Genomic DNA, 26653 nt, shown 5'->3' on the forward strand with positions numbered 1-26653 from the left:
TTTGTATTTTGAAATTTGTTACCGGTAATTGGTCCATTAATGCTGTTTGGAAGACTACTAGTGCAGATAATTTAACATCACCTGAGCAACAAAAGCTGACTGTCAAGTCCCAAATAAATGGACACAAATACAATATAACACAATATAAGGAGAATTCAGTGCAAGTGGCAACACTTGAAATAATAGGTTCCGATAGAAAAGCAAAAGAGGAGACTGCAGTACCTAGAATTTGTTCCTTGCCACAGAATGATATTGCAGGGGCTTCCAGGGGGAAGAATGTGTAACTCAGAAAATTTTATATCAGTGTCTGACCTCCATAATTAATTTCTCTCACAAGAAATGCTGTTCATGATAACAGATATTATCATCATTTAAGGTCAGTGTGGAAGTACGTGTCAAAGATGATGACATTGATAAGTTCCACATGAAATCAGAATACAGTACTGATGCATTTGTCAATGGTATCAAGAAAGTTGAAGAGGGATGCCTGAGTCCTTTTGTAACTATGTTGTGTAAATGGCTACTTCAGTACCTGGTAAATGGTAACACCCACGTGAGAAAGATGCCATTGGGTTCAGCTGACTGAAAGTATCAAATGGAGGGGATGAGATATCCTGAATAAATAAGTTCCATAGAGTTTTACTACACAGTACCAACCTCTTTGCCCCAATTGGTCCATATTGATTGGTATCTCCATCCAAGTTTGTCCCGTTTGCCAGTGTTTGGCCCATGACGTTCTAAACATTTCCAAACCATGTACCTGTCCAACTGTCTATTAAAAGTTGTTCTTGTACATGTCTGATCCCCTTTGCCTGTTAGCTCATTTCACATGGATGCCACAGTTTGTGAGTAAAAAAGGTTATTTGCCTGGCAGCAGGCCTCAAACTCTTCCACCTCCATTCCGTAGGCTGTCTCAGCATTGTTGGTGATGAGCCTCAGCAATGTTGTGTTAAGGTGTTCTCTCTCATCTTAAACTTGTATATTCTTGTCCTTAATTCCCCAACCTTGGAAAAAAAGCTGAGTATATTCACCCTTCATGATCATGTACACCTCTATATCATCAGCTCTCAGTTCTACCCTGACTAATCTCTGCTGATAATCCAGATCCTCAAGACCTCACAACCTGTAAGTCTTTCCTGCAGTTTTTCCTGTTTAATAATACCCTTCCTATAGCAGTGCAGCCAAAATTTTGTACAATACTCCAAGTATGACTACAGCAGCATCCTCTACAACCACACCATGGCCTCCCAACTTTTGTACTCAGTGCCCTGACTTATGAAGTTCACAATGTCAAAAACCTTCTTTCCCACCTTGTCTACCTGTGACTCCACTTTTAATCCTTGTACATTCACTCCAAGGTTCCTCTGTTCACCAACACTCCCCATTCATGTGAAAGTCCTACCTAGATTTAATCTTGAAAATGCAATGTCTTGCACTTATCCAAATTAACCTCCATTTGATACCCTTCATACCAGCTGATCAAGCTGGCCCTGTAATTTTGATTGATCTTCTTAATTGTCTGCTACATCACCTATTTTACTGTCAACTGCAATCTCATTAATCATGTCTTGTACGTATTTATTCAAGTTGTTGATATAGATGACAGACAACGATGCACTATCACCTAAGTCACACCACTAATCATGGGTACCAGACTGAGAAACTATCCTCCACTTTGTTTGCACTTCCCCTTCTTCCCATCAAGCCAATTGTGTCTCCAGTTAGCCAGCTCTTACTGGATTCCATGTGAACTATCCTTCCAGTGCAGCCTAATAAGTGGAATGTTAAAGACTTACTGAAGTTCATTTAAATGACAGCATGGCCCTGGCCTCACTGACATTCTTTTTTGCATCATCAAAAATCTCAATAAAATTCATAGGACATGGTCTCCGATGCACAAAGCCAGCTGATGCCTCTAACCAACCCCTGTATTTCAAGGGGTAGGGATATCTTATCCCTTAGAATCTTCTCCAGTTATTTACGTGTCCAAGATGTAAGACTTACCGGTGTATAGATCCCAGTATTCCTTGCCACTCTTCTTAAATATATGCACAACATTTGCTTCCATCCAGTCTATTTACTAGCACTTCTCCATGACGAACAATGAAGCAAATATCTGAACAACGGTTCCTAACTTCTTCTGTAGCCGCCCGCAGTTTTCTTGGATGTAGCTAGTCAGGTTCTGTGGATCTGTGTACCTCCATACGTTTTTCAAAATCTAGCAAAGATGGATCCAGAAAACAAGAGAAGCTGAATCATTGAATGGATTCAGGGCTGAGTCTGGACAGATTTTTAGTGCAAACTGAGTCTGGGATTATATCAAGAACTCATGTAAACATGATTCATAATAATGCTGAAGGAACAGCTGCACACCGAATAAAAAATCTGATAGCACTGGAAGTGCAGGCAACTCAGATTCAGTTCCTGATGCTGCCTGTAAGAAGTTTGCATGTTCTCCCTGTGTCCGCTTGGGTTTCCTCTGGGTGCTTCTCTCTCCACCCATAGTCCAAAGATGTATCAGTTAGTAGGTTAATTGGTAATTGTATATTGTCCCATGTTTCCATTAATGTTAAATTGGTGGGCTGCTGTGCAGCTTGGCTCGAAGGGCAGGAAGGGCTACTCCATGCTGTATCTCAATAGATAAATAAATAATGGGGTACTGTGGTGTGAGAACACCTCCCTTTTAGAAAGTTGGCAGTGCATTTCTCAGGAGACAGAGATCCTGGAAGCCAAACCACCCATCCTTTCTTTTTTTTTTTCTAAATCTTTTTATTAATATTAGTAATATGGACAGAATACAGATGATATATACCACCCATCCAAACATCTTATCTATTAGTAATGAGGGAGGTGACGTCAGTACTGGCCATTCCATTGGGGAATTCACATTTGAGTCTCATGATCCTTCCACCAAACTCTTAATACTCCCACTCTACCTCATCTGTACTGACCACATTATGCTTCACACAAGTATCTGGGGATATATGGGTGGGTAAAGATAACAAATAATTTACCTTGGAGAACAAACCTGCCATTTCAGTCTTGCTTTAGATCTTAGCAAGCCATGACCAGAAAAGTGAGAAATATGCTGGATTTGAAAGTGACAAACTCATGAATTGTGTGTGTATTTCAATAAATGCATACTTAATGAAGGAAGATTTTAAATATCCTGTGTATGACAATAGTAAATACTAATCATTATACAGTTATCACATTCTCAGTTTTGTTTGTTGCAGATCAAGCAAATTTTCACTAGTTCATTGGCCAAAGTAGGTCAAAATTCAATGCTCACTCATTCACTCATTGAATGTTCACTTATTCTAAAGTAGTTCCAGGATGTTGATGAAACTTTGGATCAACATCTTTCAGTGAAAGAATCCCACCCTTGCTGTTGGGAAAAGGAAATTGTCACTGAAGAGAATAAGTGAATATCCCCAATTTACATATCTGCCCAAAGTTAAACCACATAGTTTTATTCTTTGTGTGCTCCAATTTCCCTCTTTCTCTGATGGCTTCAGAAGAATTAGTCCCACTGACCCAGTGACCCCTCTTCCCATGGGAATCCGGACAGTGACTGTGGGCAGACAAGTGCAAGTGAACCCATCTGGCTGGTGCTGCTCTCCGCAAACAGCCAGAAATCAGGATCACTGACAGTGGCTGAGGACTAACTTGTAATCCCAAATAGGCACGTTGGTTGTAGTTACTGAACTCTCCAGGGAAGATCTATTGATCTATTCTGGAACAGGTAGCATGACATGAACCTTTTTGGTCTTTGCAACTCAATAAATGATTAAGGAGAAGAAGTAGATTCAAACTGCTCTGCCATTCAATAATTTTATGACTGATCTTATTGTAAACTTTATGTCCCATTACTGCATGTGTCAGGTAAACAGTCCCTGAGAACAAGAGTTTGACGGGTTTATGGTCCTCTGAGAGAGAAATTACCCAACGTTCATATCTGTCCTAAGTGGACAAAACCTGATTTTTAAACACTAGCGTTTTGTTGTACATCCCCTATAAGAAGGGTGTACATAGGTCCTCTGCCAAGACCCCTCATTAGCTGATGATCCAATCAATTAACCTCTCAGTCCTTAAAACTCCAGTGAATACAGGCCTCAGCTTCCCTCACAAGATGATCTGCACATCAGAGTACAGAATCTTGTAAAAAGGGAGAAAGGAGAGTGGAAGCAAAACTATTGGAGAAGTATCTTAGGCATTGGATTTAATTGTATTTAGAAAAGCATGGGGTTATTAGTGATAGTCAGAAGGGCCTTGTGGAGGGCAGATTGTGCCTTACAGAACAGATTGAGTTCTTTGGGGAGGTGGCAAAGATGATTGATGACCTTGCAGAAGTTGTTAATGGAAATTTTAGGAAGGTTATTGTCAAGGTCCTTCAGGGTAGTCTGATGCAGCAGATTAATTCACATGGCATCTGATGTCTTTAAAATTGGCTGGCCGGAAAAGACAGGGGATAGTAGTGGAGGGGTAAAGTCCAGATTGGAGGACTATGGGCAGTGGTGTTCCATAGGGATCAGTGCTGTACCTCTGTTGTTTACAATGTACAGTAAATGACTTGGATGAAAATACAGAATGGCTGACTGATGGGCTTGCAGATGGCAAAAGGAATACAAAGAGTGCAGGATACCAGATGTGATGTCATCAGTGCTCCTTTGAACAGAAACACAGATTGCTGAGATCAGATAACTTACATGGACCTGATAGATAACTCATCTGAACTAAATGGACTATACTCCATGATTCTAAAATAGGTAGCTTAAAGATTGTGGAGGCATTAGTAGTCATCTTTCAAGAATTATTCTGAATGTTTTTGGAGGAATGCAAAACAGCAAGTGTCACTCCAGTCTGAGAAGAGAAGGATGCAAAAGACAGGAAATTATAAGTCTGTTAGTCTGAATTCCGTGGCTGGCAAGCTGTTAGATCCCATTTTTCAGCGTGAGGTTTTGGGGTACTTGGAGACACGTGATAAAATAGGTGAAAATCAGCATGGTTTCCTGAAAGGGAAGTCTTGCCAGAAAAATCTGTTGGAATTCTTTGAGGATGTAACAGGTAGGAAGGATCAACAAAGGAGAGTCAGTGTATGTTTTTACTTGGATTTTCAGAGGCCTTTGACAAGTGCCACACACGAGGTGACTGGAATGAGCTGCCAGGCGTAGTGGAGGAAGAAGATATGATAGTCACATTTGAGAGGCTTTTAGATAGACATGAAAATGCAAGGAATGGAGAGATAGAAACACAGAAACATAGAAATCCTACAACATAATACGGGCCCTTCAGCCCATAATGCTGTGCCAAACAGGTCCTTACCTTAGAAATTATTGAGGGTTACACATAGCCCTCTATTTTTCTAAGATCCATGTACCTAACCAGGAGTCTCTTAAAAGACCCTGCTGTATCCGCCTCCACCACTGTTGCTGGCAGCCCATTCTGAGCACTCACCACGCTATGCGTAAAATACATATCCCTGACATCACCTCTGTACCTACTTAAAGCACCTAAAAACTGTGTTCTATTCTGTTTAGCCATTTCAGCCCTGGGAAAAAGCCTCTGACTTATCTACACAATCAATGCCGCTCATCCATTTATACAGCTCTATTTGGGCACTTCTCATTATCCATTTCACCAAGGAGAAAAGGCCAAGTTCACTCAATCTATTCTCGGAAGGCATGCTCCCCAGTCCAGGCAACATCCTTGTAAATTTCCTCTGCACCCTTTCTATATTTCCACATCCTTCCTGTAGTGAGGTGACCAGAACTGAGCACAGTACTCCAAGTGGGAACTGACCAGCATCCTATCTAGCTGTAAAATAACCTATCGGCTCTTGAACACAATCCCATGGTTGATGAAGGCCAATGCACTGTATGCCATCTTAACCACAGAGTCAACCTGTGCAGCAGCTTTGAATATCCTTTGGGATTTGGACCCCAAGATCCCTCTGATACTCCATATTGCCAAGAGTCTTACCATTAATACTATATTCTGCCATCATATTTGACCTACCAAAATGAATCACCTGACAATTATATGGGCTGAACTCCATCTGCCACTTCTCAGTGTAGTTTTGCATCCTATCGATGTCCCGCTGTAAACTCTGACAGCCCTCCACACTATCCACAACATCCCAAACGTTTGTGTCATCAGCAAACTTACTAACCTATCCTGCCATTTCCTCATCCAGGTCATTTATAAAAATCATGAAGAGAAGGTGTTCCAGAACAGATCCTTGAGGCACTCCACTGGTGACTGACATCCATGCAGAATATGACCCACCTACGACCACTCTTTGTGTTCTGTGGGCAAACCAATTCTGAATCCACAAAGCAAGGTTCCCTTAGATCCCATGCCTCCTTACTTCTTCAATAAGCCTTGCATGGGGTAGCTTATCAAACACTTTGCTGAAATCCATCTACAAAACATCTGCAGCTCTACCTTCATTAATGTGTTTTGTCACACCCTCGATAAATTCTATCAGGCTTGTAAGGCAAAACCTTCCTTTGCTAAGGCCATGCTGACTATTCCTAATCATATTATACCTCTCCAAATGTTCATAAATCCTGCCTCTCAGGATCTTCTCCATCAACTTACCAACCACTAAAGTAAGGCTCACTGGTCTGTAATTTCCTGGGCTATCCCTACTCCCTTTCTTGAATAAGGGAACACATCTGCAAACCTCCAATTCTCTGGAACCTCTCCCATCCACATTGATGATGCAAAGATCATTGCTAGAGGCTCAGCAATCCCCTCCCTCACCTCCCACAGTAGCCTAGGGTACATCTCGTTTGGTCCCAATGACTTATCCAACTTGATGCTTTTCAAAAACTCCAGAAGATCCTCTTTCTTAATGTATGTATATGCTCAAGCTTTTCAGTCTGCTGTATGTCATCCCTACAATTGCCAAAGTCCTTTTTCTGAATACTGAAGCAAAGTATTAATTAAGTACCTCTGCTATCTCCTCTGGTTCCATGCATACTTTTCCACTGTCACACTTGATTGGTTCTGTTCTCTCACATCTTATGCTCTTGCTCTTCAGATACTTGTAGAATTCCCTGGGGTTTTCCTTAATCCTGCTCGCCAAGGCCTTCTGATGGCCCCTTCTTGCTCTCCTAATTTCATTCTTAAGCTCCTTTCTGCTAGCATTATAATTTTCTAGATTTCTATCATTACCTAGCTTTTTGTCCATTTCGTAAGCTTTTCTTTTCTTCTTGACTAGATTTTCAACAGCCTTTTCAACAGTCATGGGTCCTGTACCCTACAATCCTTTCCCTGTCTCATTGGAATGTTTGCAGAACGCCTCGCAAATATCCCCTGAACATTTACCACATTTCTACCATACATTTCTCTTGGAACATCTGTTTCCAATTTAGGTTTCCAAGTTCCTGCCTGATAGCTTCATATTTCCCCTTACTCCCATTAAACGCTTTCCTAACTTGTCTGTTCCTATCTCTCTCCAATGCTATAGTAAAAGATATAGAATTGTGATCGTTGTCTCCAAATATGCTCTCCCACTGAGAGACCTGGCACCTCACCAGGTTCACTTCCCGATAACAGATCAAGAGCAGCCTTTCCTCATGTGTCAGGAAACCTTCCTGAATAAACCTAAGAAACTCATCCCATCTAACTCCTCGCTCTAGGGACATGCCAATTGATATTTGGGAAATTAAAATCTCCCACCACAACAACCCTGTTATTATGTTATTATTGCTCCTTTCCAGATTATGTCTCCCTATCTGCTCCTCGATGTCTGTGTTTCAGTTGGGTGGTCTATGAAACACTCCCAGTAGAGTTATTGACCCCTTCCTGTTCATAACTTCCACCCACAGAGACTCTGTAGACAATCCTTCCATTACTTCCTCCTTTTCGGCAGCCATGACACTATCTCTGATCAGTGGTGCCACAACCGACCTCTTTTGCCTCCCTCCCTGTTCTTTCTAAAACATCTAAAGCCTGGCACTCTAAGGAGCAATTCCTGCCCCTGAGCCATCCAATTATCTGTAATGGCCACAACATCATAGCTCCAAGTACTGATCCATGCTCTAAGCTCATCTGCTTTGTTCATGATGCTTCTTGAGATAAAATGGACGCATCTCAAACCATCAGTCTGAGCGTATGCCTTCTCTATCATCTGTCTATCCTCCCTTTCACACTGTCAACAAGCTTTCTCTATTTGTAAGACAACTGCTCCTTCCTCCATCTCTTCAGTCTGGTTCCCACCCTTCAGCAATTCTCGAGTAAACTCTCCCCAGTAGCCTTAGCAAACCTCCCTGCCAGGATATTAGTCCCCCTCTGATCCAACTGCAAACCGTCCTCTTTGCACAAGTCACGCCTGCCCTAAATGAGGTCCCAATGATCCAGAAATCTGAATCCCTGCCCTCCCACTCCAATCCCTCAGCCACGCATTTATCCTCCACCTCACTCTATTCCTATACTCACTGTCACGTGGCACAGGCAGTAATCCCAAAATTACTACCTTTGAGGTCCTGTTTCTCAACTTCCTTCCTAACTCCCTATAGTCTGCTCTCTGGACCTCCTCCCTTTTCCTACCTATGTCATTGGCACCAATATGTACCATGACCTCTGGCTGTTCTCCTTCCCACTTCAGGATATCGTGGATGTAATCAGAAACTTCCCAGACCCTGGCACCTGATAAGCAAACTACCACCTGTGTTTCTTTCCTGCGTCCACAGAATCACTATCTGACTCCCTATCAGTGCTGCCATCCTCTTCCTTTCCCTACTCGTCTGATAATGTCAAAGCAGAAGAGGTTTAGTTTAATTTGGCATCGTATTCAGCACAGATTTTTGTGACGAAGGACCTGTTCTGGTGCAATGTTCTCATATTTTAGAGAGATCTAGGTTAATCAGATAACCATCCAACAGCAGGAGTGAACCAGTTGATTGATCCCTTAATGACATGGTTACCAGGCGAGATGTGAGAAACCCACATGGGATCAAATCTGAACTCTCCTCAGTTTAGCCAATCCACAAATACATTTCTTTGACAAAATAAATGGGAGGAGTATCATTCCTACAATCATGTAGACAAAATTTGAATTTAAATTGAAGGATTGCCTCTTCAGCTTTCTGTGGTGGAACAACACACTAAATAGGATAGTTTCAAAATAGATTTAGCATCTCAAAAATAGCACATGATTCATAGGGTGTCATCAGCAGCAAAATTTTACACTTTCACCACAATTCACAACCCTGTTACACAGCATATCCTCACTCCATCATTACAATCAAAACAAGCTGCTGACCCTGATTCAATGTTAAAAACGGAAGTGTACTTGAGCAGAAATTGTCAAGTCTAAAAATTATCTGAGACATAAAGTTACCACACTGTGAACATTAAGCAGTTGATCAGCATAAAGTTAACTGTCAGCCCTAAGCCAATGGATCTGAACAAAGGGCTTAAGCCCCTTAAAGGCAACAAAGGAAAATTAGTTGGGGATATGCAAACAACAGATTTGTTGAAACTATGATAGTTTTGCCAGTTGTCACTGTGAACACAAAAAAACATTGCACTTAAGGGTACAAAAAAAAAGCAATATTGGAAGAATACAGCAGGTGAAACAACACCTTTGGAGGCAGAAGGTGTATGTTGATGTTTAGTACTGAGAACAGATATCAAGACAGAGAGTGAACAGGAAATATTACCAATATATAGCAGTATGAGGAAAGGTGGGACAGAGGCTGGGAGGTGATAAGTGGAGATAAATGGGGGTTTAGATAATGGAAAGATACATTCAAGGGAGAAATTAATGTGTCTATTCAGCTTGCAGAAAGAGCCACAAATTAATGTGCATGCATAAGTTATCAGTCTTAATTAGTACTAAGGGGAGTCATTGTGCTAAAAGAAATAGATCCATACATTATACTTCCTCCCCATTTAGACTAAAACTATACATGTAACAAAACATTCAATTTCCCTTAAACAGAAAATATTCAAATAAACATGCTTTCGCAAAGCAGTCCATGATTCAGTTCAATATACTAAAGATTCTGTCTTTTGGATGGAGCTCTGTTTCTTTCAGAATAGTTTCTTTGGACCTGTGGAGTGGCATCAAGTTTAGCCAGTGCTTTGTCAACAACAGCTTTCTCTGTTTCAGATGTCACATTGCTGTTAGTGCCATGATATGATCAGTACTGAGAGGTAAGTCTGGTGGACAAGATATGTACACCTTCTTGGATGAAGTTGACTTAGGTGTGTTCATTTGCTGGGTAGTCAGTGTCTGGTCCACATAATGTATCCATGTATGAACTTCAAAATCCATTGTGTACATCATGGTCTAGTCCTTCTAGCTATCATACTGGGTGTCCAATTGTCTTCTCGGTAATCATGCACTAGAATCTCCTGTCCAGCCTTAAAGGTCCTTGCTGATTTACTTGGTAACTGGTTGAATTGTTTATTCTGCACTTCACTCCAGAGACATGGTCTCATGAGATCTATGCGAGATCTCAGATTCCTGCTCATAGACAGCATTACAGATGTTTGATTTGTCATTGCATGAACAGAGTTCTGATACACAAAAATGTAGTTGTCCACTTTGTACTGTAGAGAATTGTCATCCTTGTCCATAGCTTTAATGGACTTCTTGAAGGTTTGGATAAACTTTTCAGTTAACCCAACATGTGAGGAGGTGAGGAGATGATTTGAAAATTTTGATGCCATTTTTCTTCCATGGATATTGTGAACTCTTCTGGCGTGTATTGTGATCCGTTGTCCCTCACAATTTGTTCTGGTAAGGTATTTCTGGAGAAGATAGAATTCAGAGTGTAGACATTTTGTTCTGATGTGTTTGACCTCATTGGTATGACTTCAGGCCACTTCATATGAACATCCACAGCAATCAGAAAATGGACTTCCTGAATGGCCCAGCAACATGAACATACACTCTTTGACATGGTGACGATGGTCACTCCTACAGGTGTAAAGGTGCCTGTGGTGTATTTTGAAATTTGTTGCATCCCAAAAAGCTGTTGGTCAAGCTTTCAATCTGTCTATCAATTCCTGGCAACCACATGTTGTTCTGGGCGAGACTCTTCATTTTGACTGTACCCAAGTGTCTTTCAAGCAGGTTTTCTAACACTTTGGTGTGTAGTTTAGAGGGAAACCACAACACAAGATCCACACTTCAGGTTTCTTTGACATACAGTCAGTTGGTCTCATGTGACTAAGAATTCTGGAAACAATGGGATTACAAATCTGGCCACCTTTGCATGGTGATGTCATAGACTTTTCACAATGTCGGGTCATTCCTTGATTCTCCAGGCATTTCAGAATTGGTTACTGGCAGCTGGACCATCAATTCTGTGTGGAATTCTTCTGCTGCATCACAGAATGAAGACTTTACTTTGTCAGAAGTCAACAGTGGAAAACGTGACAAGCCATCAGCAGTGGTGTGTTGTTTGGTACCCTTGAGCTCTACGTCATAAGAGTGGGCTCTTAGGAAATGTGTCCAATGTTACAACTGGGTAGCAGATATCCCTGGGATTCCCTTTCTGGGATTGAAAATGCACACAAGGGGATGGTGGTCTGTCTGTAGATGTCGTGGTGCAATTTCTTTACTCCTCATTCTAGACTAAGAGCTTTTCAGTCAGTCTGTGCATAGTTCCATTTTGCAATTGTAAGTGATCTTGAAGCAAGTGGATTCAGACATTCAAATTTATCTTTCATGGTGTGTGACATAATGGTGCAACAAAGGGGATGCATCACACATGACTGTGATGGACAGAGATGGATCATAATGGGTGAGCAGTTCATCTAATGTTATTAGTCTCTTGCTTCCTTGAATATTCTTTCACATCTTTCTGAGCACTCCCACTTTGCTCCTGCCTGCAACAATGCATTCAATGGATGCAATGCCAAAGATGAGACAATTATACTGGGAAAGTTCCTTGTGAGCGTTGATTGTGGAGGAACTTACTGTTTGACTCCTCAATCTCCATTTGCAGAGAGGCTGGTGGCAAGTCAGTCTCTGAAAAACTCTTCCCACCTGCCAAAGATGAAAAAATGTCTCCTATTCGTGGCTGGGGGTACTGCACAGTACACAGCACAGGGTAATTACTCACTTCGTAGTCCCAACATGTGCGAATAATTCTGACCTTCCCTTTCTTGATCACCAGGACAATGGGCATGGCCCAGTTGCTCCACTCAATTTTGGAGAGAATGCCTGATGCTTCCAAGCTCTGAAGTTTAGCATTTACTTTAGGATATAGTGCATAAGCCCCTGGGCATGCTTTATGGAATCCTGATGTTCCTGCTTCATCCAGTTCAATTCTGGGCTTTATGCCTTTGAGTTACCAATACCCTTCTCAAACACCTCATTGCTTTGAACTACCTGTTGGGCTGCAGTTCCCTGTTGATGACACATTGAAAGCTTTGACTGTGCACCAGTTTATTTGATCTTTCTGAACCATTCACATCCAAAAAGTGCTGGCCCTCCACTTACTAATACATAAAGCTCCCACTGCTGTGTTTGACCTGCATACAACACCTTTATTTTAGTTTACCTTTGGGAGACACTTTTTCACCTGTGTAGCTCGTTCACATCAGCAAAATCTTTTCTAATGGCAGCTTGGAAAACAATCTATTGTAGTCAGCTCCTGAAATTACATACAGTGCTGACCTTGTATCCATCTCCATTTTTAGCTGAACACCAGAAACAGTTGTTGTGATCCATATGATGTTGCAATCTGCTTCAGGAATGCCACACTGGTCTAGGCATGACATCTCACCTTTGTCAGGCTCTGTGTAAGAAAAAGGAGCAGGTGTAGACCATCTGGCCATCTGGCCATCGAGCCTGCTTCAGCATTCAATAAAATCAAGGCTGACATAATTGTGGATTTATCTCCATTTACATGCTATTTTCCCCAAACCCTTAATTCACCTGCTACACAAAAATCTATCCAACCTTGTCTTAAATATATGTACTGAGGTAGCCCACACTGCTTTATTGGGCAGAAAATTTTACAGGTACACCACTGTTTGGGAAAAGCAGTTCCTCCTCATTTCCATCCTAAATTTACTCCCCCAAATCCTGAGGCTAGGTCCCATAGCTCTCGACTCACCTACAATTTTCTTGCCACTATCTTATCTATTACTTTCATAATTTTATATTTTCTTATGAGAGCTTCTCTAAACATACTGAATTCCAGTAAGTACAGTCTCAGGTGACTTGACCCAGTCTCTCCTCATAGTCCGCCTCATCAATGGAACCAACCTGGTGAACTTCCTGTGCACCACTTCCAAACCCTGTACATCCTTCCTCAAGTAAGGAGACCAGAACTGCATGTAGTACTCCACATGTGGCCTCATCAGTACCCTGTACAGTTGTAGCATAACCTCCCTATTCTGAATTTCAATCCCTCTAATAATGATGGCCATTATTCTATTTGCCTTCCTGATAGCTTGCTGCACCTGCAACCAACATTTTGTGATTCATGCACAAGCACTCCCAAGTCCTTCTGCACAGCAGCATGCTGCAATCTGTTATCATTTATATAATCATCTGATCTCCCATTTTTCCTTACAAAGTAGTTGACGTCACAGTTTCCTGCATTGTACTTCATCTGCCAGATCCTTACTGGTCGCTTAACTTACCTATATCTCTCTGCCGATTCTCTGTATCCTCTGCACAATTTGCTTTTCTACTAATTTGGTGTCATCAGCAAACTTAGATACACTACGCTCGGTCCCCTCTTCCAGAGCATTAATGTATATCGTCTAGAACAGATTCGCATAGAAACAGGGAAAGATGACACACTACAGATGTTGAAACGCGTAATCATCAGCGGATGACCGAGCGAACGTGATGCGCTCCCAAGAACAACTCACACCTTACTATAGCTATAGGAATGAGCTCGCAGTCAAAGATGGCTTAATCTTCAAAGATGAGCATGTCATCATACCACAAAGCGTGCGAAAGCAAATGAAGGAAAGAATTCAAAAAGCAGACACGAGGAAATCTGTAGATGCTGGAAATTCAAGCAACACACATAAAATGCTGGTGTTTTATGTTTTATAAACCAGGCCAGGCAGCGTCTATAGGGAGAAGCACTGTCAACGTTTTGGGCCGAGACCCTTGGTCAGGACTAACTGAAATGAAAGATTGAAAGAGATTTGAAAGTGGGGGGGGGGGGGGAAATGCGAAATGATAGGAGAAGACCGGAGGGGGTGGGGTGGAGCTGAGAAGTGGTAATTGGCAACAGGGATACAGAGCTGGAGAAGGGAAAGGATCATGGGACGGGAGGCCTAGGGAGAAAGAAAGAGGGAGCGGAGCACCAGAGGGTGATGGAGAACAGGCAGAGTGATGGGCAGAAAGAGAGAGAGAAAAAAAGGACAGGGAAAAAAATCTAAATATATCACGAATGGGGGTAAGGAGGAGAGGAGGGGCATTAACGGAAGTTAGAGAAGTCAATGTTCATGCCATCAGGTTGGAGGCTACTCAGCCGGTATATAAGGTGTTGTTCCTCCAACCTGAGTGTGGCTTCACCTTGACAGTAGAGAAGGCCATGGATAGATATATCATAATGGGAATGGGATGTGGAATTAAAATGTGTGGCCACTGGGAGATCCCGCTTTCTCTGGCAGACAGAGCGTAGGCGTTCAGCGAAAAGGTCTCCCAGTCTGCGTCGGATCTCATCAATATATAAAAGGCTGGAAGACGTCTTCCTTTTTTAAACAAAGGGGCTTCCCTTTTTCTACCATCAACTCTTCTCTCAAACGCATATCTCCCATTTCCCGCACATCTGCTCTCACCCCATCCGCCCACCACCCCACTCAGGATAGGGTTCCCTTTGTCCTCACCTACCACCCCACCAGTCTCCGGGTCCAACGCATAAGTCTCTGTAACTTCCGCCACCTGCAATGGGATCCCACTACCAAACACATCTTTCCCTCCCTCCCTCTTTCTGCTTTACGCAGAGATTGCTCCTTACACGACTCCCTTGTCCATTCATCCCCCCATCCCCCCACGCCATCCCTTTCCACCGATCTCCCTCCTGGCACTTACCCTTGTAAGCGGAACAAGTGCTACACCTGCCCTTACACTTCCTCCCTCACCACCATTCAGGGCCCCAGACAGTCCTTCCAGGTGAGGCGACACTTCACCTGTGAGTCGGCTGGTGTGGTATACTGTGTCCGGTGCTCCCAATGCGGCCTTTTATACATTGGTGAGATCCGACGCAGACTGGGAGACGCAGACACCTACACTCTGTACGCCAGAGAAAGCAGGATCTCCCACTGGCCACACATTTTAATTCCACGTCCTATTCCCATTCTATCCATGGCCTCCTCTACTGTCAAGGTGAAGCCACACTCAGGTTGGAGGAACAACACCTTATATACCGGTTGGGTAGCCTCCAACCTGATGGCACCGCATTCCTGATATACTTAGTTTTTTTACCCTGTCCTTTTTTTTCTCTCTTTCTGCCCATCACCTTTCCAGTTCTTAGCTTCATCCCTCCCCCTCCGGTCTTCTCCTATCATTTCTCATTTTCCCCTTCCCTTCCTACTTTCAAATCTCTTACTATCTTTCCTTTCAGATAGTCCTGACGAAGGGACGGCCCGAAACTTCAATAGTGCTTCTCCCTATAGATGCTGCCTGGCCTGCTGTGTTCAACCAGCATGTTGAAGGAAAGTATTCATTCGTCACACTCGGGCGTAGAAGGATGCCTCAGACGCACACGCGAATGTGTTTTTTGGCCAGGTATGAGCAGCGACGTCAAGCAATATATTGCTATATGTGATGTTTGTCGCCCATACGAAATGAGTCAGCAGAAAGAATCGCTTATGAGTCATGAGGTACCTGCTCGGCCGTGGGGAAAGATAGGTACCGACCTATTTACATTCCAAGGAAAAGAGGACCTCGTCACAGTTGATTACTACAGCAAATTCTTCGAGATAGGTCTTCTCTGCGATACGGCCGGCGCAGCCGTTATTCGCAAATTAAAGGTACAATTCGCGAGACGTGCTAGCCCAACACACGTTGTTAGTGATAATGGGCCACAATACACGTCAGCCGAGTTTCACAGATTTGCACAAGAATGGGATTTTGAGCATTTGTGTAGCAGTCCCGGAAATAACTAAGCGAATGGAACAGCTGAATCAACAGTTAAAACAGTTAAGCGGATCTTCAAAAAGAGCAACAAATCGCGAACAGATCCCTACTTGGCACTTCTAGACCATCGCAACACACCTTCGCAAGGGCTCAGCACGAGTCCTGCCCAGCGACTGATGAATCGCCGCACACGCACGCTCCTGCCTACAACAGCCAGTTTACTGGAACCCAGAGGTGTACGCGAACTTGAGCGTATAAAATAACGCGTCCAGCAACAGGCCGACAATTACAACAAATCAGCCAAAGACCTTGCCTCAGTCGACCAAGGGGATACCGTGCGCATGTAACCCCTGGTGCAAGGTAAAATGAATTGGGAGAAAGCAATTGTGTGTCGGCGCCTTGATGAGCGTTCATATGTAGTTCAAACCCCTTCTGTGATCTACCGATATAATCGCACACATCAACGAAAGACGGCTGAGGAACCGCCTGAAAAGCTAATCACACATGAACAGGCAAAATCAGGTCAAACAACCGAGATCAATGGCCACAGTGTGCCTACCGTATCAAATACACACGGACAAACACTAGCAGAGGCTAATGACACAACACAAACTCTAACACAAAGGTTGAAACATGCAAATAACAAACAAAAGGACTCGGACAAAACAGTAAAAAGTCGTTCTGGCGCACAGTGAAAAGGCCACAATATCTGGAGGACTTTGTCCCACATTGATTAACTGCATGAACAATTGAACAATAAGTCTGTGACACTATCTGGCATTTTAATGTCATGTTTATACTCAAAGAAGGACCATGTCCTATTTGAGGTTGTGTAGTTTGAAGTTAAAGTCGAATTTTAGTATATTTTATATTTTGTATATATGTTCATACAAACGTAAATAATGAATGGTATGTAGTTGTGACAGGCATAAGAGATTAATGAATGCTTTGAAAGCTAATTCCATGAAAATATACTGGAAAGCAGACTCCAGAGAAATTGAGTTGAATTGTTAATACAATTGTTCATTTTCTTTGTTTTGATAAAAAGGGACATGTTATGATATACTTGTACATGCACTCGTGAGCAGATGATTAAAGTTGGTGCGCATGCGCCGTTGTTTTTATCTGAAATATCCGTCTCGAAACACGACCCGTACGGCACACCGCTCCCTGATTGCCAACCAGAGAAACACCCATGTATGCCAACTCTCTGCTTTCTATGAGTTAACTAATCCTCTATCCCTGCTAATACATCTGCCCCAACTCTATGCATCCTTATCTTATGGTCTTCTATGAGGCACATTATCGAATGCCTTCTGGAAATCCAGGAAAAATAACATCCAACTATTCCCCTCCATCTGCTGCGCTTGTTATATCATCAAAGAACACCAGTAAGTTTGTCAAACAGGACCTGCCTTTGCTGAATCCATGTTGTGTCCTGCATGATGGATCCATTTCTTTCCACATGCCTTGTCATTGCTTCTTTAATGATAGCTTCAAGCATTTTCCCAACTACAGATGTTAAACCAACTGGCCTATAGTTGCCTGCCTTTTGCCTTTATCCTTTTTTGAACAGTGGCATGACATTCACCTTCTTCCAATCTGCCAGGACCTGCCCAGAGTCCAGTTGCACATTCAGTCACTTTATGCATTTGTTTGGTTTTGAGTTTGAAACTTCTCCCTCAGTGTGGTTTATCACTTTAATTGTGCTTTTTGTCTGACGTGCACACTCTCTCTATGTGGCCTTGTCTGTGACACTTGATGCAATTTTTTTCTTTGAATCAACAGTCATTTGCATTATGGCAGGATTGCCACATCGATAACATTTTTGCCTTTATGCATCACTCAGGGACATTTTGTGTGTTTCACATTCTAAAATCTTTTTCTGTAGTTCTGACACGTCCTTTGCTATAGTCTCTAATGATATTGCAATGGTTAATGTCCATTGTAATGTCTCTTTCTGACAGTAGTCTCTTTTGAGTACTTTGACTATGCATGCTACTTACATGCCTGTTCCTTAATATATCAGAAAGTCCATGTGTAAAGTCACAATATTGGAAAAGTTTGCATAGATCTGCAATGTATTCAGAAATGCTTTCAGCATTTGACTGGTTACTTTGTGAAATTCAAATCTTCCTTCTGTTATGCATGGTTTTAGGCTGAAGTTATTTTGTGAAATTGGAGCAGTTTTGTTGAATGTCTTTCTGGCTGACTTTTCAGGAGTTGCTAAGTTGTGTATGAGACTTTATGTGGTAGCACTCATTAAGCTAAGAAGTGTGGAGATTTTCTTTACCTCATCCACATTGTTAGCATTAAAATACAGTACAATGCACTCAAAATATAATATCAGGTCCTGATGAGCACTATGAAATTAGTCAACTTGCCCCACTCAGGCCATCATCATGTTATTTTAATGTTAGCTTTGCCGGTTGTGTGTCTGTCACAGTTGTACTGTGCACTGTTACTCACGTGCACTTTTCTAGCTTCTGTTAATGCCTTCATTCTGGAATTATCCTTGTGAACCTGCACTGGATTGTCTCCAATGACAACAATTTCTTTCTGAGATGTGGGTCTCTAAACTGTTGACAATACTCAAAGTGTGGCCTGATAAGTATCTTATAAAGACTCAGCATTATCTCCTTATTTTTATATTTTCTTACCCTTGAAATAAATACCAATATTGCATTTGTCTTCTTTACTACCTACTCAACCTGTAAATTAACCTTCTGTTAGTCTTGCATGAGGACTACTAAGTCCCTCTGTACCTCTGATGTTTGAATTCTCTCCCCATTTAGATAATATTAGCACTTTTGTTCCTTTTACCAAATGCATTATCATACATTTCCCAACACTGCACTCTATCTGCTTTGTCTAAGACCTTGTGCACTCAAATTGTTTCCTCAGCACTACCTACCCCACCGCCTATCTTCATATCACCTGCAAACTTTGCCACAAAGTCATCAATTCCATTATCTAAATTATTGACACAGAATGAAAAGTATCAGTCCTAATGCCAACGCCTGAGGAATGCCACTAGTCACTGGCAGTCAACCAGAAAAGGCCCCCTTTATTACCACTCGTTGCCTTCTGTCTGTTAGCCAATCCTCTTTCCATGCCAGTATCTTTCCTGTAATGGCTTCACGGACTTTTTCCTGTTAAGTAACCTCAAGTGTGGCACATATCACTGCCTCTCCTTTGTCCACCCTGATTGTTACTTCCTTAAAGAAGTCTAAGATTTTTCAGGGAATATTTCCCTTTACAGAAACCATGCAACTTTGACTTAGTTCTTTATTAGTCTCCAAGTACCCCAAAACTCATCCTTAGTAATGGACTCCCGACATTTTCCCAACTACTGAGGTTAGGCTGCATACACAAAATGCTGGAGGAACTTAGCAAGCCAGGCAGCAACTATAGAAAAGAGTATAGTTGATGTTTCAGGCTGAGACACTTCATCAGGTCTGGGGAAAACAAGACGAGGAGTCAGTGTTAGAAGGTGGGGAGAGAGGAGGTGGAAGCACAAGGTGATAGTTGAAATTGGGGGGAGGGTGGTAAGGGGGGAGACGGAAGTAAAGAGCCGGAAAGTTGATTAGTGAAAGAGATACAGAACTGAAGAAAGGGGAATCTATTAGTAGAGGACAGAAGGCCAAGAAAGAAAGAAAAGAGGGAGGAGCACCAGAGGGAGGTGATGGGCAGGTAAGGAGATAAGGTGAGAGAGAGAAATGGGAATGAGGTGTGGTGGAGGAGAGCAGGGGGAGGGGCTTTACTGGAAGTTCAACAGATTGATGTTCATGCTACCAGGTTGGAGGCTACCCAGGCAGAGTAGAAGGTGTTGCTGCTCTAACCTGAGCGTGGCCTTATTGTTGAGGAGGCCATGGACTGACATGTTGGAATGGGAATGAGAAGTGGAACTAAAATGGGTGGCCACTGGGAGATCCTATCATTTCCTTTATTTGCCTTTCTCCCTTCTTAAAAAGTGGAGTGATGCTTGTAATTTTCCAATCCTCTGGAACCGTGCCAGAATCTAGTGATTCTTGAAAGTTCATAACCAATTTATCTGCTATCTATTCAGCAACCTCTTACAGTATTCTGGGATTTAGTCCATCTGGTCCATCTGGTCCAGGTGACTTACCCACCTTAAGACCTTTCAATTTGCCTCATACTTTTTCCTTTGCTCCCTGACACTCACAAACCTCTGGCACATTTTTAGCATCTTGCACAATGAAGACTGATGAAATGTACTTAAGAATTTGATCTTTTTGTCCGACATTACTACCGCATAATTTTCCATTGGTCCAATATCAACTCGCACCTCCCTTTTACTCTTTATATAACTGAAACCCTTTTAGGGTCCTGCTTCATAATATTGGCTAGTTGCCCTCATATATCATCTTCTCCCTTCTTATGGCTTTTTATTTCCCTTTTGTTGGATTTTAAAAACTTCCCAATCATCCAACTTCCCACTCATTTTTCCTACATTATATTCCCTTTCCTTGGCTTTTAAGCCATCTTTTGTTAGCCAGTCTTCTGTGGGATGTATCTATCCTGGGCCTTGTGAACTATTCCCAGAAACTACAGCCACCTCTGCTCTGCTGTCATCCACTCCAGTACCCTTCTCTAATCTACCTGGGCAAGCCACTCTCTCAAGCCTCTGTAACTGACTGGGTTAGGACAGGTGTGTGTGTGTGTGTGTGTGTGTGTGTGTGTGTGTGTGTGTGTGTGTGTGTGTGTGTGTGTGTGTGTGTGTGTGGGGCGTGTGTGTGTGTGTGTGTGTGTGTGTGTGTGTGTGTGTGTGTGGGGCGTGTGTGTGTGTGTGTGTGTGGTGTGTGTGTGTGTGTGGTGTGTGTGTGTGTGTGTGTGTGTGTGTGTGTGTGTGTGTGTGTGTGTGTGTGCGCGTGCGCCCGCGTGCTGAACCCTTCAGACCAGCAATGTGTGCTGATAACAGAGATTGATTAACTTCACACGGCATTAGCCTGCCAAGGACAGGCAGTTGAACAGCATGGGCAGGTTCTTCAGGAAATACCTGCATTATTGCAGAAAGACCTGGTTTTCAGCAGTCACCACTGTGTTCCCAGAACTAGCATGGAGAGGTAATTAGTCTGTCAGCCCTGGTGCGTTACATTGGGACCCTGAGTCTTGCCACAGATTCTGTCATCTTTGAATTACAACACGCAATGTTCTCCTCAGACAGGATTAAGGTGGGCTATATGATTTCCCTCCTCGTGGGTAAACCCTTTCATCGGCAATGGCGCTATGCGAGAATGACTCTCCTGTGTATTCTGATATAATGATATTTCTAAGATTGATGAGCAGAATATTCTTTCATCCTGTTAGTAGCCCAGAGGCAGCCAGCAGGCTCCTTCAACTGCATCAGGAAGTACGATCCATGGCTGACCATTGCATTGATTTCCGTTCCCTTGTGGCTGAGCACAGGTGGGACAATAAGGTTTTGGTTGCTCTGTTGGGGTGGGGGGGGGTGGTATTAAAGGACCAAGTTAAAGACGTTGTTTCAACCAGGGACCAGGTGTCATGGTTCGGTTCCTGAAATCCGCGTTCCGGTTCACGGTCAGGTCCGTTGACACCGGACTCTGAGTCTTCTGGCTGCCCGTTGTTTTAGTTGGGCTTAATCACAAGCAACCGGATTCTCATATTGAGGCTGGAATATAAGTGGCCCTGGGTTCGAGTGTGGTGGCTGGTTCATCTTGTTGGTTTCCTATCCTTGCCTCTGTGGGGTAAGTCAGGCTGTCTTTTCTGTTACCCTGAGGCTGGATTGTTCTCTTCCTTTCCTCTGAAGCCTGGCCTGAAGCATCGCCGGCTAACCCCACTTGAAACATCGCCGGCTACCCCTGCCTGAAGCCTCGCCAGGAACCTTGCCTGTGTCCTCGCCTGTATCGCTGTCAAGTTCAGCCGCCAGTGTGAGACTGGAGCCTTGCCACACCAACAGAAGGAACTATCTATTGTTGAGCTTGGAACTGTCTCTTTGTGTCGCTGTGTTTAGTGTCCACGTACGAGTCCCGGCCCTATGTCCTGTTCCCAAGGAGGGGTCCTGGCCCTGTGTTCTGTGTTCCTGTGCTCAAGTCCAAGGCTCCAAGGAGGTTCCATTCCATGTCTTAGGCTCTGAGGAGGTTCCAGTTTGTGTCCAAGTCCAAGTCGTAGCCTAGGCCCTGAGTCTTGGTCTCGTCTAGGGCTAATGTCTGTGTCCAGCTACGCCTCTCCCCACTTCTGCTTTGCTCTCCCTCAACCTAGGCTCTGTGTTCCTGCTCTCCCTCAATCAAGACCAAGTCTGAGCTTCATGTCCTCGTCCAGTCCTGGAGTCCCACGTCCTGCCCCACATCCAGTCTTGTTGCCTTGCCACATCCTGTCCTCACCTGGATCCGGAGTCCGTGACAGAGTCAAGACCCAGGTTCTGGGTCCCTGTCCAGTCTCTGGCTCAGTCCTTGTCCAGGTTCCTAGTTCCTAGTTCCTCATCTAGGTCCTACTTTCTACCCTAGTCCTAGCCCACGCCCTGCATCCTAGTCTTGTCCAGTGTCGTTTATTCCCCACTTCCCTTGCTTTCTTGGTACACCTAGTCCTCTCCCTAGTACTTCATTGCTTGTGTCTTGCATTTGGTTCTGTTCCCAACACCCACCTTATGACACCAGGCAGATGATTTGGATGAATTTTTGGACATGACCAGAAGAATTGACAACCATAATTCTGATTTCACCTGGATGGCCGGTTCTCAGAACTGTCCATCCACAGTTGCTCAATCTGATAACCAATGCAAATCCCTGCAGTCATCTTTGGAAGAACCCTGATCTCTCCAGCAGAGTGAGAGGGATGCAAGAGGTAGAGGTGTTTCTTATTCTGTGGTAAGGCTGTCCATTTCTGAGTGACTTGTCCCAAGTTGTCAGGAAAATGTCCAGGACCATCCAGTGAGTGGGAGAACTGTGACGAGCTCAATTTTCACCCCCGATTTGGCAAGTTCTGGAGTGGTTTTACCATCCTTAAATATATTGGGGAAACATCACATTCTGTGTGAGCCTTGTTTGCCTCTGGTTCAGCGGGAATTTTTTTGGAGCTAGGACTGGCAGAAAAAAATCCCAATCCTGAGGCACCGCTCGACCAGCTGCTCTCTACTACAGCTGTGGTTAGTAGCGCTGGAAGCTGGACAAATCCTTCATCTTCCATCGCTCTCAAGTTGACAATTGGAAATCACAAGATGATTATTTCCATATTATTCATCCTCCTGACATTCTCCTAATCCATCGTTATCTGTGGTTACACCTTCATCTTTGTAGTTACTGGTTTTCCGGCACCATTCAGCGTTGGTTGAGCTTAAGCCAGGACAAGTGCCTTCCTGGAGGCACCAGGATGACTTCCCGAGATTCAGATCTGCCTACCCGAGTTTCCAAGATGACTGCCCGAGTTAATGTGCGACCTGTTGTGAACCATGTCAAGTTGTCAGTTGGGTTGCTCCCTGTCTCCTCAATTCTGGATGTGAACTCAATGCAATTTTCTGGATTCCCCACAAAGCGACTCTGATGGCACTGTCAATTTACTATCTGGTATGAGTTCTTCCCCAAGAAGGCTCTATGCCTTGTCCATTCCTGAGAGGGAAGCTGAGGAGGAATATTCTGGTAGTTATGGAGTTACCACCTTGTGGTTGGTGGCACTGTCTTCCTTCTCTATGTCTGTGAGATAACTATTTGAAGGATGATTTTAAATTGTAACTTTTCATGGAAGTGATGTAAAAAGATGAGTTGTGTTGTATAGGAACCTGGATGTAACTGAAGTATAAAAGATATTGCTTGAAGAAAGGATTAAAATTATGGACAAGATTTTTCAGTTATGGTGCTGTCTTGCCATTCAAGTTCTGTAAAGCATGTTCTTGTAATATGTCAGAATCTGGTTTATTATCACCGGAATGTGTTGTGAAATTGTTAACTTAGCAGCAACAGTTCAATGCAATATATAATGTAGAAGAAAAATGAATAATATAATTAATAATAATGCCAATAATCATAAATAAATTTGTAAATCAATTACAGTATTCATATATTGAATAGATCAAAAATCATGCAAAACAGAAATAATATATATTTAAAAAGTGAGGTAGCATTCACAGGTTCAATGTCCATTTAGCAATTTGATGGCAGAGGGGAAGAAGCTGTTCCTAAATTGATGATTGTGTGCACTCAGGCTTCTGTACCTCCCCCCTGATGTTATCAGTGAGAAAAGGGCATGCCCTGTTTACTCGAGGTAAGCTAGAAGCTGCAAAATAACCTCTCTACAATAAACAGTATACTGCCATGTCTGAGTTATCTACAAAGTTCATTCTGTTGAGTGATACACAATTCCAAAAGGAGTCTGTGTATTTGATGGGTCATCAAATACATTGGCCACTGTGGTTCAGTATGTGCTTTTGGAAATCATGGATGGGGTCAAAAGTTGCTGAATGATGACTGCATCATGGCTATCGAAATGACAACAGCTTTGACCAATATGATTGAATGGCTTTCAATGACATTACCCAATGACATAAATAGGTGGATTACTGTATTGGTTTACTGAATGTTTTGGCTGCTGTAAAAATGTTCAGCATTTTGATTGAAGTTACGCTTTTAATAATAGAACAGGTGTTCTCTATACGCCTTTCTTCCCCCAGTTGTAAGAGAAGAATCGCTTGCTGTGCTGAAATATATGCCGCTGCTTCCAGCATTCATCAAAGCATTCCACGTGATTGTTCATCACATTCCCAGAATAATAATATCACTCTCCAAAGAAGAATCCTAATTTGGTATAAGCTGTCAATAGTAATGATCTGAACTTGTACACTGCATGATCTTCCAGTTTTCAAACTCCCCTTATATATATGTACCTGTCAAAGAAGTAATAAAGGATTTTCCAATTCCAAGTGAGGAAAAGCAAAAGCAGCTGCTCAATCAGAATGTCACAAAAATGCATTGGAACCTTTGTACTCAGGACTTTTTGCAAGATAAGATACAGCAAAGACAGGACTGGCAGATCTTCACAATACCTGCAACATGAACAGTGTCAATCAGGTCCTTTTCATGGCATCTGACTTTAGACATGCTGTAATGCTACTGACGAAGAGTGATTCAGTAATTCAAGATGAAACTTCAATGGTTATTTGCTTTCCTGTAACATAGGCAGTGACCTGCTAGCCAGGGAAACTTGTAGAGAAGATTCAGATTACCATAATAGAAAGAATGTTTGGTAGAATGATGATGATGAGGATGCTTTATCAAATATTGTTGCAATGCGTCCTTCCAAAAGGAAACTTTTACAGATCAACCACCACTTAATAAGTTCCTAAAAATGTGTGATCATTTAAATGACCTGAGTATTTCAATGAAGATTTCTATTACAGATAACTCAGATAAGTACAGATAACAAGCTGAGCAAAAGCACATGACAGTCAAGTCTCTAAATAAACAGCCACAAACAAAATCTCAGAAGATTTCAGTGCAAGTGGTACCATTCGCAATGATCAGTTCCCATGGAAAAGCAATTGATTGCAGTACCTAGACTTAGTTCCTTGCCACAGAATGATTTTACAGTAGTTTTCTGGGGCAGAATGTGAAACTCAGCAAAATGTAGACCAGTGTTTGAGCTCATTAACTATTTTCTTTCACAAGAAATGTTGTTGCTTGATAATAAATTTTATCATTGTTTAAGGACAGTGTAGAAATATGTGGCAAAAATGGTGAAATTGACAAGTTCTGCATGAAATCAGAATACAGCATTGTTGTATTTGTCAATGTAATGGAAAAAGTTGGGGAGGGATGCCTGAAAGGTTTGGAATAAGGGCTGTTCCACATAGCCAACAAAAAGACTGGCATAACGGGGACCATGTGAGTACTTATGTTTTTGAGCTTCTTGAGTGATTTTATTTCAAGCTGTTCTCATCCAGGCAACTGGACAGCATTGCATTGCACTATGGACGAGCTTGTAGGTGGTGGGCAGGATTCAGTGAGTTAGGAGGTGAGTTACTCGATGCAGGATTCCAACCTCTGTGCTGCTTGTGTAGCCATGTTGTGTATATGTATATGGTAGAAAAATATAATTTGGGAAAAAGCAATTGTAAGATATCAAAATGTAGGAAGTAACGTATCCTGAATACATAAAGCTCATAGAGTTATACTACACAGTAACAGCTTCTTTAGCTGAACTGGTCCATACCCACCAAGATCTCCACCCACATCTCCATTGGGTCCCATTTGCCATTGTTTGGCCCAGAACATTCTGAACATTTCTATTCCATGTACCTGTCCAACTGTATGAACAACTGTTCTTGTACTAGGCTCAGCCACTTCCTCTGGCAGCTCACTTCACATAGATGTCATACTTTGTGCGTTTAAAAAAAATGCCTGAAATCGGACCTCAAGCTCTTCCACCTCAATACCTTTTCATCCATGTTGCTGACAGCCAGATGCAGACCTTTGAATTTCACTACCTGCAGATTTTCAGATGTTCCAATCAGCTGTGAAATCTGTCTTTTAGCAGTTTGCTGGAGAATGGGATGGAATAAATCTGCTGTCATCCCTCTCTCTCCTGACTCTCCAATTGTTATCC

General features: G+C 42.7%; 1 pseudogene; it reads left to right on the forward strand.

Moving 5' to 3' along the window:
• Positions 1-25766, forward strand: part of LOC132405893 (ubiquitin carboxyl-terminal hydrolase 35-like) — a 28865-nt pseudogene extending 3099 nt beyond the window's left edge.
• The last annotated feature ends 887 nt before the right edge of the window (positions 25767-26653 follow it).

This window comes from Hypanus sabinus, chromosome 16, assembly GCF_030144855.1.
Source record: "Hypanus sabinus isolate sHypSab1 chromosome 16, sHypSab1.hap1, whole genome shotgun sequence".
In the NCBI taxonomy this organism is placed as follows: domain Eukaryota; kingdom Metazoa; phylum Chordata; class Chondrichthyes; order Myliobatiformes; family Dasyatidae; genus Hypanus; species Hypanus sabinus.